Source organism: Polistes dominula, unplaced genomic scaffold, assembly GCF_049000335.1.
Source record: "Polistes dominula isolate Pdom_NZ unplaced genomic scaffold, Pdom_raw_medaka contig_368, whole genome shotgun sequence".
Classification (NCBI taxonomy): Eukaryota; Metazoa; Arthropoda; class Insecta; order Hymenoptera; family Vespidae; genus Polistes; species Polistes dominula.
In genome coordinates, this window is record NW_028300996.1 from 82,339 (window position 1) to 87,470 (window position 5,132).

At 32.3% G+C, this 5,132-nt stretch overlaps 3 non-coding genes across 3 annotated transcripts; all 3 read right to left on the reverse strand.

The window, feature by feature from the left end:
* Positions 1-454: 454 nt before the first annotated feature.
* Positions 455-573, reverse strand: LOC149032281 (5S ribosomal RNA). Its single transcript, XR_016176854.1, has one exon. It is a non-coding gene; the product is annotated as a 5S ribosomal RNA (ribosomal RNA).
* Positions 574-2,432: 1,859 nt separating this feature from the next.
* On the reverse strand, positions 2,433-2,551 carry LOC149032282 (5S ribosomal RNA). The gene has a single exon (XR_016176855.1). It is a non-coding gene; the product is annotated as a 5S ribosomal RNA (ribosomal RNA).
* A 1,997-nt stretch (positions 2,552-4,548) lies between these two features.
* On the reverse strand, positions 4,549-4,667 carry LOC149032283 (5S ribosomal RNA). The gene has a single exon (XR_016176857.1). It is a non-coding gene; the product is annotated as a 5S ribosomal RNA (ribosomal RNA).
* Positions 4,668-5,132: the final 465 nt, after the last annotated feature.

The window sequence follows — 5,132 nt, forward strand, 5'->3', positions numbered from 1 at the left end:
AACACTTTTTCCCTTTTTTCCAAAGCCTTCTTCTCCTTCTCTTCCTCTCCTTCCTTCTTCCTCTCCTTCCTTCTTCCTCTCCTTCCTTCTTCCTTTCCTTCTTCTTCTCTCTCCTTCCTTCTTCCTCTCCTTCCTTCTTCCTCTCCTTCCTTCTTCTCCTTCTTCCTTTCCTTCTTCTTCCTCTCCTTCCTTCTTCCTCTCCTTCCTTCTTCCTTCTTCCATTCCTTCTTCTTCCTCTCCTCTTCTTCTTCCTCTCCTTCCTTCCTCTCCCCCTCTTCTTCCTCTTCCCCTCCCTCTTCTTCCTCTCCTTCTTCTTCCTCTCCTTCTTCTTCCTCTCCTTCTTCTTCCTCTCCTTCTTCTTCCTCTCCTTCTTCCTCTCCTTCTTCTTCCTCTCCTTCTTCCTCTCCTTCTTTTCCCTCCTTTTTCCTCCCTCTTTTCCTCCTTTTCATTCCAGCGTTAACAGCACACGGTGTTCCCAAGCGGTCACCCATCCAAGTACTACCCGTGCCCAGTGATGCTTAACTTAAGTGATCGGACGAGAACTTGTGTTTCCATCACGGCAAGGCCGTTAACTACAATATCTTTGTATTTAACTTTTTTGTAGGGAATAAAGTTGTCTACAAAAGACAATATTTGTAAAATCGCTCAATCTTGCTTAGTTTTTGAGATATTTTAAAAAATGTAAAAAAAGTTGGGAATTGGTTTTTTTTTTTTTTAATATATCTCGAAGAGTAATAGAAATAAACTATTTTTGTATATAACCTTTTTTGAAGGAAATAAAATTGTCTACAAAAAAATAATATTTGTAAAATCGCTCTATCTTGCTTAGTTTTTGAGAAATTTTTAAAAATGTAAGAAAAGGTGGGAATTTGTTTTTTATTTTTTTGAAAGTATCCCGAAAAGTAAGGGAGATACAATATCTTTGTATTTAACTTTTTTGTAGGGAATAAAGTTGTCTACAAAAGACAATATTTGTAAAATCGCTCAATCTTGCTTAGTTTTTGAGAAATTTTAAAAAATGTAAAAAAAGGTGGGAATTTGTTTTTTATTTTTTTTTATATATCTCGAAAAGTAAGGGAGATCCAATATCTTTGTATATAACCTTTTTTGTAGGAAATAAAATTGTCTACAAAACACAATATTTGTAAAATCGCTAAATCTTGCTTAGTTTTTGAGATATTTTTAAAAATGTAAAAAAAGTTGGGAATTTTTTTTTTATTTTTTTAATATATCTCGAAAAGTAATAGAAATACAATATCTTTGTATATTTGTTTTTTTGTAAGAAATAAAATTGTCTACAAAAGACTATATATGTAAATTCGCTCTATCTTGCTTACTTTTTAAAATATTTAAAATAATGTAAATAATAGTGGGAATTTTTTTTTTTTTAATATATCTTAAAAAGTAAGGGAGATACAATAATTTTGTTATAGAATCTTTTTTTAGAAAATAAAATTATCTACAAAACATAATATTTGTAAAATCGCTTAATCTTGCTTTTTTTTGAGATATTTAAAAAAATGTAAATAATAGTGGGAATTTTTTTTTCTAATATATCTTAAAAAGTAAGGGAGATACAATATCTTTGTATATAACCTTTTTTGTAGGAAATAAAATTGTCTACAAAACACAATATTTGTAAAATCGCTCTATCTTGCTTTCTTTTTGAGATATTTTAAAAATGTAAAAAAAGGTGGGAATTTGCTTTTTATTTTTTTCTATATATCTCGAAAAGTAAGGGAGATACAATATCTTTGTACAGATACAGATACACTTTATTCCCATGTCAACCCTCGCGGGTTTTTAACATAGCCTCCTTGCTACATACTACTTTATTTTTCCTATTCTTATTCTCCTCGCTATCCTCTCAAAGATCTTGCCACCTCACACATCTCCTCTACTAAAACACTTTTTCCCTTTTTTCCAAAGCCTTCTTCTCCTTCTCTTCCTCTCCTTCCTTCTTCCTCTCCTTCCTTCTTCCTCTCCTTCCTTCTTCCTCTCCTTCCTTCTTCCTCTCCTTCCTTCTTCCTCTCCTTCCTTCTTCCTCTCCTTCCTTCTTCCTCTCCTTCCTTCTTCCTTTCCTTCTTCTTTCTCTCCCTTCCTTCTTCCTCTCCTTCCTTCTTCCTCTCCTTCCTTCTTCCTTCTTCCTTTCCTTCTTCTTCCTCTCCTTCCTTCTTCCTCTCCTTCCTTCTTCCTTCTTCCTTTCCTTCTTCCTCCTCTCCTTCTTCTTCCTCTCCTTCCTTCCTCTCCCTCTTCTTCCTCTTCCCCTCCCTCTTCTTCCTCTCCTTCTTCTTCCTCTCCTTCTTCTTCCTCTCCTTCTTCTTCCTCTCGTTCTTCTTCCTCTCCTTCTTCCTCTCCTTCTTCTTCCTCTCCTTCTTCCTCTCCTTTCTTTCCCTCCTTTTTCCTCCCTCTTTTCCTCCTTTTCATTCCAGCGTTAACAGCACACGGTGTTCCCAAGCGGTCACCCATCCAAGTACTACCCGTGCCCAGTGATGCTTAACTTAAGTGATCGGACGAGAACTTGTGTTTCCATCACGGCAAGGCCGTTAACTACAATATCTTTGTATTTAACTTTTTTGTAGGGAATAAAGTTGTCTACAAAAGACAATATTTGTAAAATCGCTCAATCTTGCTTAGTTTTTGAGATATTTTAAAAAATGTAAAAAAAGTTGGGAATTGGTTTTTTTTTTTTAATATATCTCGAAGAGTAATAGAAATAAACTATTTTTGTATATAATCTTTTTTGAAGGAAATAAAATTGTCTACAAAAAATAATATTTGTAAAATCGCTCTATCTTGCTTAGTTTTTGAGAAATTTTTAAAAATGTAAGAAAAGGTGGGAATTTGTTTTTTTTTTTTTTGAAAGTATCCCGAAAAGTAAGGGAGATACAATATCTTTGTATTTAACTTTTTTGTAGGGAATAAAGTTGTCTACAAAAGACAATATTTGTAAAATCGCTCAATCTTGCTTAGTTTTTGAGATATTTTAAAAAATGTAAAAAAAGGTGGGAATTTGTTTTTTATTTTTTTTTATATATCTCGAAAAGTAAGGGAGATACAATATCTTTGTATATAACCTTTTTTGTAGGAAATAAAATTGTCTACAAAACACAATATTTGTAAAATCGCTAAATCTTGCTTAGTTTTTGAGATATTTTTAAAAATGTAAAAAAAGTTGGGAATTTTTTTTTTATTTTTTTAATATATCTCGAAAAGTAATAGAAATACAATATCTTTGTATATTTGTTTTTTTTGTAAGAAATAAAATTGTCTACAAAAGACTATATATGTAAATTCGCTCTATCTTGCTTACTTTTTAAAATATTTAAAATAATGTAAATAATAGTGGGAATTTTTTTTTTTTAATATATTTTAAAAAGTAAGGAAGATACAATAATTTTGTTAAGAATCTTTTTTTAGAAAATAAAATTATCTACAAAACATAATATTTGTAAAATCGCTTAATCTTGCTTTCTTTTTGAGATATTTAAAAAAATGTAAATAATAGTGGGAATTTTTTTTTTCTAATATATCTTAAAAAGTAAGGGAGATACAATATCTTTGTATATAACCTTTTTTGTAGGAAATAAAATTGTCTACAAAACACAATATTTGTAAAATCGCTCTATCTTGCTTAGTTTTTGAGAAATTTTAAAAAATGTAAAAAAAAGGAGGAATTTTTTTTTATTTTTTTTTATATATCTCGAAAAGTAAGGGAGATACAATATCTTTGTATATAAATTTTTTTGTAGGAAATAAAATTGTCTACAAAACACAATATTTGTAAAATCGCACTTTCTTGCTTTCTTTTTGAGATATTTTAAAAAATGTAAAAAAAGGTGGGAATTTGCTTTTTATTTTTTTTCTATATATCTCGAAAAGTAAGGGAGATACAATATCTTTGTACAGATACAGATACACTTTATTCCCATGTCAACCCTCGCGGGTTTTTAACATAGCCTCCTTGCTACATACTACTTTATTTTTTCTATTCTTATTCTCCTCGCTATCCTCTCAAAGACCTTGCCACCTCACACATCTCCTCTACTAAAACACTTTTTCCCTTATTTCCAAAGCCTCCTTCTCCTTCTCTTCCTCTCCTTCCTTCTTCCTCTCCTTCCTTCTTCCTCTCCTTCCTTCTTCCTCTCCTTCCTTCTTCCTCTCCTTCCTTCTTTCTCTCCTTCCTTCTTCCTTTCCTTCTTCTTCTCTCTCCTTCCTTCTTCCTCTCCTTCCTTCTTCCTCTCCTTCCTTCTTCCTTCTTCCTTTCCTTCTTCTTCCTCTCCTTCCTTCTTCCTCTCCTTCCTTCTTCCTTCTTCCTTTCCTTCTTCCTCCTCTCCTTCTTCTTCCTCTCCTTCCTTCCTCTCCCTCTTCTTCCTCTTCCCCTCCCTCTTCTTCCTCTCCTTCTTCTTCCTCTCCCTTCTTCTTCCTCTCCTTCTTCTTCCTCTCCTTCTTCTTCCTCTCCTTCTTCCTCTCCTTCTTCTTCCTCTCCTTCTTCCTCTCCTTCTTTTCCCTCCTTTTTCCTCCCTCTTTTCCTCCTTTTCATTCCAGCGTTAACAGCACACGGTGTTCCCAAGCGGTCACCCATCCAAGTACTACCCGTGCCCAGTGATGCTTAACTTAAGTGATCGGACGAGAACTCGTGTTTCCATCACGGCAAGGCCGTTAACTACAATATCTTTGTATTTAACTTTTTTGTAGGGAATAAAGTTGTCTACAAAAGACAATATTTGTAAAATCGCTCAATCTTGCTTAGTTTTTGAGATATTTTAAAAAATGTAAAAAAGTTGGGAATTGGTTTTTTTTTTTTAATATATCTCGAAGAGTAATAGAAATAAACTATTTTTGTATATAACCTTTTTTGAAGGAAATAAAATTGTCTACAAAAAATAATATTTGTAAAATCGCTCTATCTTGCTTAGTTTTTGAGAAATTTTTAAAAATGTAAGAAAAGGTGGGAATTTGTTTTTTTTTTTTTTTGAAAGTATCCCGAAAAGTAAGAGAGATACAATATCTTTGTATTTAACTTTTTTGTAGGGAATAAAGTTGTCTACAAAAGACAATATTTGTAAAATCGCTCAATCTTGCTTAGTTTTTGAGATATTTTAAAAAATGTAAAAAAAGGTGGGAATTTT